At 38.8% G+C, this 13,421-nt stretch overlaps 1 protein-coding gene and 1 pseudogene across 8 annotated transcripts in view; one reads left to right on the forward strand and one right to left on the reverse strand.

Annotated features, from left to right (window-relative positions):
• The window catches only part of St3gal3 (ST3 beta-galactoside alpha-2,3-sialyltransferase 3), a 231,978-nt gene that overhangs the window by 69,363 nt on the left and 149,194 nt on the right, over positions 1–13,421 (reverse strand). The gene's annotated exons all lie outside the window — the stretch shown is intronic.
• LOC147827171 (tRNA methyltransferase 10 homolog A-like) lies at positions 77–4,367 on the forward strand (annotated as a pseudogene).

Consider the following 13,421-nt stretch of genomic DNA (forward strand, 5'->3'; position numbering starts at 1 on the left):
CACCTCAGGAAGGCTTTCTGAGCTTGTTGTACATATCCCATCCATTCCTAAGACCGGTTTTCAGATACAACAAACAATGTCATCTGAAATGTTACCAGATTTTAATGAGACTTCTGATGGTGAAAGAAAGCAAGACTTAAGTGAAGATCAAGAGGAGAAACAGAAACCAAGAGTGAATGAAGGGATTGAGCCAGTATCTAAACGACAAATGAAGAAGCTAAGGAAACAGAAACAATGGTAAGAACAACAAGAACTCCACAAACAAAAGTGGAAAGAAAAATGCAAGAGAAAGAAATTAGAACGACAGTGTCAACTGGAATCACTCAGATGGAAATGACAGAAAACGTGTTCGAAGACGAGTTGTCCATAGCACACTCCGCCTTATCACTGACTGTAGTTTTGATGATTTGATGGTCTTAAAGGATATTAAGAAACTTCAGGAACCTGGAAGGAAGCTCCCCCGCTGCCATCCCAAGCTCCTAGGGCAGAGAAGGTGAGCCTATCCCAGCACCTGGAAGGAAGCTCCCCCACCGCCATCCCAAGCTCCTAGGGCAGAGAAAGTGAGCCGCGAAGGTGCCAGAAGCACCACCCCCCCACCATGGAAATGAGAAGACTCAACTTCTGGATCACCTACAGCAACCTCAAAGGGCAACGAGATGGAACAATCTGATACTTAACCACCTGGACTCTCTGAACTGGCAACAAAAGAGGATCTGGGAAAAATGAAATCAGAAATAATTACTCAAATAACAGCAAAGATTTTGCTCATGGTGCAAGACATGACTAATAAATCTAGAGAGGACACAGATAAAAAAAATAGAAGATCTGAGGAATATGATGGAATCCCAACATAGGAAACAAATGGAATCCATAAAACAGATGCAAATAGATTTCCAGGACATGAAAAACTCCATTGAAAGTCTGCGCAGCAGAATGAACCAATGTGAGAATAGAATTTCAGATATAGAAGAAAAGATTGCAATTAGTGAGGAGGAAAAGAAAAATTGTTGCAAAATTGTAAAGGAACACAAGAAATCAATCCAGCAGCTGCTAGACGATGCAAAGAAGAACAACATAAGACTGACTGGAGTCAATGAAGAAACAGGACAGAGTGCAGATGACATAAACTGTTCACAGAAGTGATGGCAGAAAACTTCCCAAGCAGGAGAAAAGAACTTGACATACAGATAAGTGAGGCATATAGGACTCCAAATAGCCTTGATCAAAAAAAATCTACATGTAGGCATGTAATAGTTAGGATTCCAGAAATCCAACAGAAGAACAAAATTTTACAAGGAGAGAAAAGAAACAAATCACATACAAAGGAAAGCCCATCAGAATCACAGCAGATTTCTCAATGCAAACCCTCAAGGCAAGAAGAGCTTGGAGTGATGTATTTCAAGCCCTAAAGGCAAACAGCCTCCAACCCAGACTGATGTACCCTGCAAAACTATCTTTCAAAATTGATGGAGAAATAAGATACTTTCATGATAAAGAGCACCTCAGGAACTTCATGAATACCAAACGAGCCCTCCAAATAATTTTAGACAATACCCTAGGAAAAGACAATGAGGATCACAACCCCAGGAAACCCAGCAGAATGAATCCATTGGGTGTGACAAATTAAACGCAAAGGGGGAGAATCCAACAAAAAGAAAAAGTCATGACAAGGCTTTTAAAACTTTTAACTTCATCTCCCTAATGAGTGTATAATTCAATCTTGTTATTGTACTGATTAGTATTTTTCTGATTCTAGAGTTGCACACCTTTCCTTGTGCTGTACTGGCTATTTATCATCTTCTTATGTCTACATTTTAATTGGGTTGTCTATTAATGAGCTCTAAGAATTCTTTATATATTCTGCTCATAGGTTATATGCATTGTAAATGTGGTCTGTTTAAGGACTACTTTTCATTTTAATGATGTCATTTAAAGTTCTAAATTTTGATGGAATCTCATTTATCAATTTTTTTCTTTTATACATCATGTCTTTTGTATTCTAGGTAGTTCTTGCCTATTCTGAATTCATAAACATTTTCCCTTATAATTTCTTCTTAAACTTTTATACTTTTAGGCTTTCATATTTACGTTCATAGATCCCTTCAAGTATTTTCACGTATGGAAATAAAGGGTTGAGGTTAATTTTTTATATATGGATACCAGGTGTTCTAGTGCCATTTGCTGAAAACACTATCTCTTCCTTGGCTTTTGAATTGAGTTTATATTTTATAAAATGCTAATGGTAAATAATCTTTCAAAACTCAGTGGACCATATATGTGTGGTTCTATTTCTAGATTCTCTGTTTTATTCAAATGATCTATATGTCTTTCCTTACACCAACACTGCCTTGATTACTGTAGCTTTAGAAGAAGTCTTAAAATTAGGTACTAAACGTCTTCCAATACTTTTTGTTTTTTTAAAAACTTTTCTAGGTCCTTTGTACTCCTACATAACTTTTAAATTTCAATATCCAGTTCTTCATTTATAGCAAGTATACACAGACCTGAATTTTTATATATACCTTGTGTTTTCTAATCCTGCTAAATTCAAATATAAGTTCTAGGGGCTCCTAGAGATTTCTTAGTATTTTCTCTGTAGATGATCATTTCATCTACATATAAAGATTTTGCTTCTGCCTTGCCAATCCTATCCTAATTGTGTCATTTTATTGCCAGACTATTTTGGTGGGGCCTAGGTTTCAAAGTTTAATGGACAGATGAAGAGTAAAGCATATCTGCCCTTGTTCCCCACCTTAAGGAGAAAGCATTGTATCTTCTCCATTCATATAAGGCGTTCTCGCTGGAAGTATGGAGTACATGTCTTTAATCTGTTGAGAAGGTTCTGTTCTACTTCTAGTCTCCTGATAGCTTTTACCATGAACAGCTGTAGAATTTAGTCCAATACTTTTTCTCCAACTAGTGACAGGATCATATGGCTTTTTCCTTTCCTCTGTTAAAATGATGACTTTTGGGGGTGGATCTTCCAATGCTGAACCAACACTGCCATCCCTATAACAAAACTACTTTCTACATACTGCCAGATCTGACTTCTAAGAGTTTGTTTTGTTAAACAAATTTCTATCTATGTTCATACTTTTTTCTTCTATTATCTTTATCCAGTTTTAGGATTAGCACAATGTTGAGTGCCTAAAATGAGGGGAGAAGCGTTCCTTCTTTTTTCTGCTTTAATTGTTTGATGTAATTTATCAGTTAAAATGTGTATGAGCCTGCTGTTGTCATATAGGCAGGTTTTCAAGCTAGGAATATACTTTCTTTAATAGGGGCTATTCAAATTTTATATTTCCTCCAGAGTTAGCTTCATTAATTTGTCTTCCAAGGTACTTCTTAGAAGTTGTCAAATTTATTTCAAAACAGATGTTTGAAATGTGCTTTCTATATCCTTTTAAATTCTGTAAAACCTGTGGTAATGTCTCCTATATCTTGATATTATAATTTTAAAAATGTATAATTGATATTGTGTAACAGGAAGAAAAGGTCTAAAGGAGCAGGGGAAGTGGGAGGGGTAGGGGAAAGGAAAAAGGGTAAAGAAAAGATATGAGAAAAGGAAAAAAGTGGAAACAAAGTCTTTGCAAATAGGGAAGGGTGGAGGGGGTGAAGGGAGGGTAAGGGAAGGGGGGGAAAAAAAAGAACCAAGATACATCATGTAAAGGTACAAGATCCCAATGATGAATGTAACTGTATTTCATACCTAAAATGTACCAATAAAAGAATTAAAAAAAAATAAAGTTCATAAGCAGATTCAGTGATGCTATGCAGAAAACCGAAGAGCACTGAATCCTGTGCAGTTTTACTTGACGAGCCACAGAGGCCAGCTGAAAAAGAACATGGATGACAATGACAAAGACTGGGTCAACTGGAAGGATATCCACATCAAACCAGAGCACTATAGTGAATTCATAAAAAAAGAAGACCTGGTATATCTTACATCAGATTCCCCTAACATACTGCAGGAATTAGATGAGTCAAAGGCCTATGTGATTGGATGATTGGTAGATCACAACCATCATAAGGGATTCACATATAAACAAGTATCGGATTATGGGATTGATCATACCCAGCTCCCCCTCGGAAATTTTGTGAAGATGAATAGTTGGAAAGTTCTGGCAGTTAATCATGTATTTGAGATTATTCTGGAATACCTACAAACAAGAGACTGGCAAGAAGCATTTTTTACTATCTTACCCCAGCGGAAAGGAACTGTCCCCACAGACAAAGCCTGTGATAGCTCTTCCCAGGACCAGCAGGCTGCTGGGGCAGAAGGTGGAATGGACAGTGAGTCGTAATGCTGCAGGAATCAACCGGATTCACCACATCCAGAGGAAGTGCAGGATGAGGACACCCACTGAGTTCACATGAGTCTGCCTGGCTAACACTACTTGGTTCCCTTTGAGCTTAGGGACACATTAGGAGGAAGTGGCGAGTCAGGTGTTTCACAGAACAGTCAGATTGGTGAAGAATGTTATTTTCTCTTATTTATATTGTGAATTTAAAACTTTTTTTGAACTAAATAACAAAAAGCCCTTTATACTTTTAAAGACTTTGTTTGTATTTGTGTAAGATTTAAATGTGTATATCTTTGTTGTTGTTGTTTAGCTTTGAATAAGAGTTTTAGAAGATTTTACTTTATTACTGGTAGTATACCTTCATTCTCTTTCACTTACTGGAAAGTATTCTCCAGATGTGCCTTCTGACCTCTCAGTTTTATTATTATTATTTTTTATTAAATTCTTTTATTGGTACACTGTAGGTATACAACACAATTACATTTCTCACTGGGAATTGTACCTTTACATAATGCATCTTGGTTCTTATTTTTTCCCCATTCCTAGCCCTCCCTTCACCCCCTCCACCCTTCCCTATTTACAAAGACTTTATTTCCATTTTTTCCATTTCTCAGCATTTTTCCTTTCCCTTCTTTCCTTTCCCCTGCCCCTGCCACTACCCCTGCCCCTTCGGACCTTTTCTTCCTACTTTGCATTATCAATTATTCATTCTAATCATTGGTACATTTTAGGTATACAATATAATGACATTCATCATTGGAAATTTGCACCTTTAAATAGTCTCTCTTGGTTCTTATTTTTCACCCTTGCCCAGCCCTCCCTTCAACCCCTCCATTCCTCCCTATTTACAAAGATTTTGCTTCTATTTTTCCATTTTCTCCTATTAATCCCATTCCCTTCCATTCTTTCCCTATCCCTCCCACTTCCTTTCCCTTTGTCCCTTTTCTTCCTATTTCACATTACCTATTATACATTTTAGTCCTTATTTATACTTTGTTTCTCACACCAGAGAAACTATTTGGTATTTATACATGTGTGTCCTATTTATTTCACTTAAGAGTATGGCCTCAATGTGCATCCACTTAGCTATAAATGTCTCTAATTTCTCATTTTTGATGGCTGAGTAGTACTCCATTTTATTTAAAAAACACATTTTCTTTATCCAGTCTCCAGTTGATGGGCATTTGGGCTGTTTCCAACTTTTAGCTATCACAAACTATGCTGCTATGAACATGGGCGCACATATATCACTGTGGTATGAGTCTTTTAATTCTTTGGGGAAGATCCCCAGCAGGGGAATAGTGGGGTTAAGTGGGACTTCCAGTCCTAATTCTTTGAGGTATCTCCATACTGATTTCCACAGTGGTTGCACCAGTCTACACTCTCACCAGCAGTGGAGCAGGGTTCCTCTTGCCCCACAGCCCTGCCAGCATTTGTTATTGGTTGATTTCATGATAGCAGACATTCTTTCTGGAGTGAAGTGGAATCTCAGTGTTGTTTTCATTTGCATCTTTCGAATGACCAGTGATGTTGAACATTTTTTCATGTATTTATTTGCTATTTCTACTTCTTTGTCTGAGAAATGTCTGTTCATTTCAGATGCCCATTTTTGGATTGGGTCTTTAAATTTGGGAGGTCTGATCTTTTTAAGTTCTTTATAGATTCGAGATAGTAGACTTTTGTCTGAGGAAGAGCAGGTGAAGATTTTTTCCCACATTGTGGGTTGTCTCTTCACACTGCTGGTGGTTTCTCTTGCTGTGTAGAAGCCTTTTAATAAGAAGAGATCTCACTTGTTGATTGTGCTAGTTCACGGGCAACTGAGGTTTTGTTCATAAAATCTTTTCCTACACCAGTGTCTTCAAGAGTTGTACCTAACCTCTGGTCCAACTGGTTCACAGTTTCTATTTTAATATTTAGATCTTTAATCCATTTTGACTTTAGTTTAGTGCATGGTGAGAGATACAGGTCTAGGTTTAATCTTTGGCAAGTTGAAGCCCAATTTTTCCAGCACCATTTATTAAACAGGCTATCTTTCCTCCAGTGAGGGTGTTTGGCTCCTTTATCGAAGATGAGATGGCTGAGTGTGTATGGAGTTGTTTCTGCATCTTCTAATCTGTTCCACTGGTCCTCAGGTCTGTTTCTTTGCCAGTACCATGCTGTTTTTATCACAGTAGCTTTGTAGTATAGTTGCAGGTTGGGGATTGTGATACCCCCTGCCATGTCTCTGTTACCTAGAATTGCTTTTGCTATTCTGGGTCTCTTCTTGTCCCAAACGAATTTTTGGATTGTTTTCTCAAGGTCCATGAAGTATGCTGCTGGGATCTCAATTAGAATTGCATTAAATCTATATAGCAGTTTTGGAAGCATGGCCATTTTCACTATATTAATCCTTCCTACTCAGGAGTAGGGGATGTCTGTCCATCTTCTGATATCATCTTCAATCTCTCTTTTCAGAGTGCCATAGTTTTCAGAGAAGAGGTCTTTGATTTCTTTTGTTAGGATGATTCCTAGGTATTTCAGTTTTTTGGATGCTATTGTGAAAGGAATTATTTGCCCTATTTCTCTCTCAGTGAGTCTGTCATTGGTGTAGAGGAAAGCTATTGATTTTTGTGTGTTGACCTTGTATCCAGCTACCTGACTGAATTTGGTTATTAATACTAGAAGACTTCTGGTGGAGTTCTTGGGGTTTTCTATATAGAGTATCATGTCATCTGCAAATAATGACAATTTGACTTCTTCATTTCCTATCTTGATTCCTTTTATTTCTTTCTCTTGTCTAATTGCCGTGGCTAATGTTTCCAGAACTATATTGAACAAGAGTGGTGATAGTGGACATCCTTGTCTTGTTCCTGATTTTAGTGTGAAGGATTTCAGTTTTTCACCATTTAGTATGATATTGGCTGTTGGTTTTTCATAGATGGCTTCTATCAGTTTGAGGTAGAGACCATCTATTCCAATTTTTTGTAGGGTTTTTATCACCAATGCGTGTTGGATTTTGTCAAATGCTTTTTCTGCATCTATGGAGATGATCATACACTTTTTGTCCTTGGCTGTATTGATATAGTGCATTACACTGATTGATTTGAGTATATTGAACCATCTCTGCATCCCTGGGATGAATCCCACCTGATCAGGGTGTATGATTTTCTTGATGATCTTCTGCATTCTGTTTGCCAGTATCTTATTAAGGATTTTTGCATCTATGTTCATTAGTGAAATTGGCCTATAGTTCTCTTTTTCGGTTGGGTCTTTCTCTGCTTTGGGGATCAAGGTGATGCTTGCTTCCAGGAATGAATTTGGCAGTACTGCTTCCCTTTCAATTTCATTGAAGAGTTTAAACAGTAGTGGCAGCAGTTCTTCTCTAAATGTCTTGTAGAATTCAGCACTGAAGCCATCAGGGCCCGGGCTTTTCTTAGGTGATAAGTTTTTAATTACGTTTTCAATTTCATTGGCTGATACTGGGTTGTTCAGAACTTTTAGGTCTTCTTCATTCAACTTTGGTAATTCATATGTATCTAGGAATCTGTCCATTTCTTCTGTGTTGTCCATCTTATTGACATATAGGTTCTGGTAGTAGGTAGTGATGATCCTCTGGATTTCTGCTGGGTCTGTTGTAATTTCACCCGTTTCATTCCTAATTGCATGGATTTGGGCCTTTTCTTTCCTTTTTCTGACAAGGTTGGCTAAGGGTTTTTCAATTTTGTTGATTCTTTCAAAGACCCAACTCTTGGCTTCATTGATTTTTTGTATCATTCTCTTAGTCTCCATTGCATTGATTTCTCCTCTGATCTTTATAATTTCCTCCCTTGTATGAGTTCTGGGGTTGTCCTGTTCTTCTTTTTCTAGAAGCTTAAGGTGCATCAGGTTGTTTAATTGGGCTCACTCTGTTTTCCTAATATGAGTATTCACTGCTATGAATTTCCCTCGTAAGACTGCTTTCATTGTGTCCCATAGATTCCAATATGTTGTATTGTCATTGTCATTTAATTGAAGGAACTGTCTGATTTCTTCTTTAATTTCCTCTGTGACCCATTGGTTATTCAGAAGTGTGTTGGTCAATTTCCACATGTTTATGAAATTTTTTGATTTTCTTTTGCTATGGATCTCCAATTTCATCGTACTATGGTCTGATAATATACAGGGGATAACTTCAATTCCTTTGCACTTACTTAAACATGTTCTATGTGTGAGTATGTGGCCTATTTTTGAGAATGACCCATGTGCAGCTGAGAAGAATGTGTATTCTGATTTTGTGGGTGGAAGACTCTATAAACATCTGTTAAGTTCATTTGTCCAAGAGTTTGATTGAGTTCTAGTATTTCATTACTTATTTTTAGTCTAGTTGATCTATCTACTTGTGACAGTGGGGTGTTGAGGTCCCCCACTACAATTGTATTAGTGCATATATGACTTTTCATGTCCGTTAGTATTTGTTTTATATAGTTGGGGGCACTACTGTTTGGTGCATAGATATTTATGATTGTCATCTCTTCCTCTTGGATTGTTCCCTTCACAAGATGTAGTGTCCTTCTTCGTCTCTTTTAATCAGTGTTGGTTTGAAATCTACTTTATCTGTAAAGAGGATAGCTACTCCTGCTTTTTTTCGGGTTCCTGTCGCATGCAGTATTGTTTTCCACCCTTTAACTTTCAGTCTATGAGTTTCCTTTTGAATTCAGTGTGTTTATTGTATGCAGCATATTGTTGGCTTTTGCTTCTTGACCCATTCTGCCAGTCTATTTCTTTTGATTGGTGAATTGAGACCATTAACGTTGATGGTTATAACTGAAACGTACTGACTTGTCACTGCCATGACTTTTTCCTTTTGTTGGGTTCTCCCCCTTTACATTTAATTTCTTCTCATGCCAGATGGGTTCATTCTGCTTTGCTTCCCTGGGGTTGTGATCTTCAATGTCTGTTCCTAGGATATTGTGTAAAATTCTTTGGAGTGCTGGTTTGGTATTCACGACATTCCTAAGGTGCTCTTTGTCATGAAAGTATCTTATTTCTCCATCAATTTTGAAAGATAGTTTTGCAGGGTACATCAATCTGGGTTGGAGGCTGTTTTCTTTTAGGGTTTGAAATACATCACTCCAAGCTCTTCTTGCCTTGATGGTTTGTGTTGAGAAGTCTGCTGTGATTCTGATGGGCTTTCCTTTGTATGTGATTTGCTTCTTTTCTCTAACTGCTTGTAGAACTTTGTTCTTCTGTTGAGTTTTTGGAATCTTAACAATTATATGCCTATGTGTAGATTTTTTTTTTGATCAAGGCTATTTGGAGTCCTATATGCCTCACTTATCTGTATGTCAAGCTCTTTTCCCCTGCTTGGGAAGTTTTCTGCCATTATTTCTGTGAAGAGATTTTTTCATGTCATCTGCACTCTCTCCTGTTTCTTCATTGACTCCAATCAGTCTTATGTTATTCTTCTTTGCATCATCTAGCAGCTGCTGGATTGATTTCTCATGTTCCCTCATAATTTTGAAACAATTTTTCTTTTCCTTGTCACTAATTGCAATCTTTTCTTCTATATATGAAATTCTATCCTCACATTGGCTCATCCTGCTGTGTAGACTTTCAATGGAGTTTTTTCAATGGAAATCTATTTGCATCTGTTTTATGGATTCCATTTGTTTCCTATGTTGAGATTCCATCACGTTCCTGAGCTCCTCTCTAGATTTATTAATCATGCCTTGCACTAGGGGCACAATTTCTCCTGTTATCTGAGAAATTATTTCTGATTTCATTTTTTCCAGATCCCCTTTTGTTGCCAGTTCAGTGGGTCCAGGTGGTTGAGTAACAGAGTGTTCCATCTCATTTCCCTTTGGGGTTGCTGTAGGTGATCTGGAAGCCTCGTTTTGAGACTTATTTATGTGTTTTCTCATTTTGACTCGGGGGGGGGGACTGTTGGCGCCTGCACGGATTAAGTCCTCTGAGCTGGCAGAGGTGGGACAGGGGCTGGGAGCAGCAGTAGGGATGGTGGCCCCGAAGCTCCTTCCTCTGGGCCAGCAGTGGCGGGACAGAAGGTGGCCCAAAAGCCCTTTCCTGTAGGCTGGGAGCAGCAGGAGGGATGTTGGCCAGGAAGCCCCTTCCTCTGGATCAGGAGCAGTGGGACGGCGGCTCAGAAGCCTCTACCTCTGGGCCGGGAGCAGCAGGACTCAGTACCGTGGTCTGGTGGTCTGGTGTCCTCTGAGTCTTTGTAGTGTGGAACCAAGTGGCTGTACAGAGGAGCAGGGACAGGGTCCAGTGGATTGTTGCCGGGGCGCGGGCTGATTCGGCGTGTTCCGCACGACTTAGGACCTCGGTAGGGCATGCGCAGACCTGCCTGCCTGCAGTGGGCTGATTCCTCAGTTTTATTATTTAATGTTTAGATCAACACCTTTCTGATCTATGGCCTGTTTATTTGCGGGGGCAGATATTCATAAACATACTGTAAGTGTACCAGAATGTTGTACAGGAGAATTACCCTCCATTTGCAGCTTTCATTTTCAACTTGAGTATTGCAAAGAAATACCATAACCTGGGAAGAAATGTAATTTGCTGGACTCAACTTCATCTCTTCTGGGCTGTGGAGCCCTAACGTGTGCCTCCTTTGTAATGTCTCTGTGGAAATTATCACACAGAGCTGAGAATCTTTAATACATTCTCTTAATTTCTATAATGGTAATAAATCACTTACGCAACTGCTTGCAGGCTTGATTATTGTACAAGGCTGTTACTTTTGAAGGATTTTATCTTTACTGAATTTAAAATAGCTCTTAGCTATCCTTTCTGTACATTTTTAAAATAAAGTATTTGTTGGCTTTTAAGGTGAAAAAAAAAGAATACTATGAGAGGGCTGGGGATTTAGCTCAGTGGTTCTGCCACCTGCCTTGCAAGCACAAGGTCCCGAGTTCGATCCCTGGTACCAAAAAAAAAGAATACTGTGAGAAATTTCTGCCTCCAAATCTCTTTTCAATGGGGCATTATTGGAATATGTTATAATAATTATTTTTCTTCTGCAACTCTCCTCTTAAAAAAATGTCTTAATCAACATTTCTCACATTTTTCACAACATTTCTGTCTGTCAGTCCCTGGACACAGAAATTAATATCCATTCATAAAACAAGTGAGTGGTATGTGCTAAAGGGTCTGCTAGGTATTGGTAACTATGAACAAGACCATATCTTTATGCTAAGAAATGCACAGCTTACCACAGGAGTACAAATATCAGTAAATAACTACAAGTACAATAGAAGAGCAACATGTGGACACTATGGTGGTACAATGACCAGCATATATAGGGGTTGGATGTAAGGAGATACTTTCCACTCCATGGGATCAAACAGTTAAAAGGCTTTGATCTAAAGCTTGGAGCAGGGCAGATGCTCAATAAATCTGCATTTCTTTGGACCTGCTCCCCATCTCTCCCATCTCCCTCTCCATGTCTTTCACTAGAGGAAGCTGTACCCCGGTAGGTAAGGTCCGAGGGAGGGAAGGAGGACTTGCCAACAGACATCATTAAGGTATGAAAAGGAACAGGCTGGCTTCTCAGAGCAACAGAACTATGGCTGAGACAGGCTGGCATGCCAGTCCCCCTTCCATTTTAATGCCTACTCCCCAGTCTATACGCAGGTGTGGGAGTCAATGACTGGGTGCTTTGAGAGAGGACTGAGGCTTAGAGGGAGAATGTATGTTTCATGCAGTGCTTGTTCAGATAAAGACCTAATGGATTATTTTTTTAGGTTACGTGAAAACTACCACATCAAATAGTTACATCAAGACCTTTTCTTTCAAAATATTGACACCATATAAATCAAAATCTTAAATTTATTTAGTGTTATTTTTGTTACAATATCAAAAATACTAGCTATTCCCATGGAAAAAATAAAGAAACCAAGATCTCAATTGCATTCATAGCACCAAATCAAAACCCAAAATGACAGATTAACAATTAAAATGTAAATAATAAAACCATAAAGATAATAGAAGAAAACAAGAGGAAAAAAAAAAAGCAGAGAAAAAAGAGGAAGGCGCCACTATAAACTACATGTGTAGATGTAGATAAATTCTGTAACTGGTATGGAGGACTATTTGCTAGTAACTTTCAAAATTAAAAATGCCTATTGGGCCAGGGATTGAGCTCTGTGGTTCCACTGCCTGCCTCGGAAGCACAAGGTCTGGAGTTGGATCCCAGGCACCAAAAAAAAAAAGCTGTAACTCCTGACCCACAGATAGCCTTATTCCAGATAATCTTCATATATAAAAAATGATGTACAGAAAAGGCTATTCACTGAAGTAATATTTCCAATAGTAAAGTTTGGGAATTGCCTAAATCCCCCATCAATGGGGAACAGATGAAGTGAACTATGGTATACTTATATGATGGAATGCTACATAAAAAAGAATGAGAAGGGCTGAGGATTTAGCTCAGTGGCGCTGCGCCTGCCTCGCAAGTGCAAGGTCCTGAGTTTGATCCCCGGTACCGGAAAAAACAAAACAAAACAACAACAACAAAAATGAGAGTCTGGTGTGAGAAACTGAATGTGGAAATAAGGACTGTGATGCATAATGCATGTTGGGAAATGGGAAGAAAGTGTTCAAATGAGAAGGGGAACAAAGGAGGAGGGAGGGGGAAAGGAGGGGAAGGACAAGAAAGAAAGTGAAAGTAGAGGGGAAAATGGAAATAAAGCTTTTGTACATTGGGAGGGGAGGGGGCTTCGGGGTGGAATGGAATAAAAGAAAATAAAATTTATTTAAAAAAAAAGAATGAGAAGACTTTTTTTTTATGGTACCTGGGATCGAACTCGGGACCTTGCGCTTGCGAGGCAGGCGGCAGAACCACTGAGCTAAATCCCCAGTCCCCCTTTTTTTCTTTTTTTTGAGACAAGGTTTTGCTAGGTAGTTCAGGCTGGCCTTGAACCCACTATGTTGCTCAGGCTGGCATTGAACTCAGTGATCCTACTGCCTCAGCCTCCCAAGTGCTGGGATTGCAGGCGTGTGCCACCACCCCTTGCTGAGAATGAGAGGACTTTTACTTCCAGCCATTATGGAATAACAGGGTAAGAATTTTCCTTCCTACATTAAACAACCAGAAAACCAGTCAAAATATATGCAATGGTAGTTTTCAGACTCTGGATAACA

This window comes from Heterocephalus glaber, unplaced genomic scaffold (genome assembly GCF_053883595.1).
Source record: "Heterocephalus glaber isolate CG9 unplaced genomic scaffold, H.glaber_assembly_v1.0 deba00001452, whole genome shotgun sequence".
Taxonomy (NCBI): Eukaryota; Metazoa; Chordata; class Mammalia; order Rodentia; family Bathyergidae; genus Heterocephalus; species Heterocephalus glaber.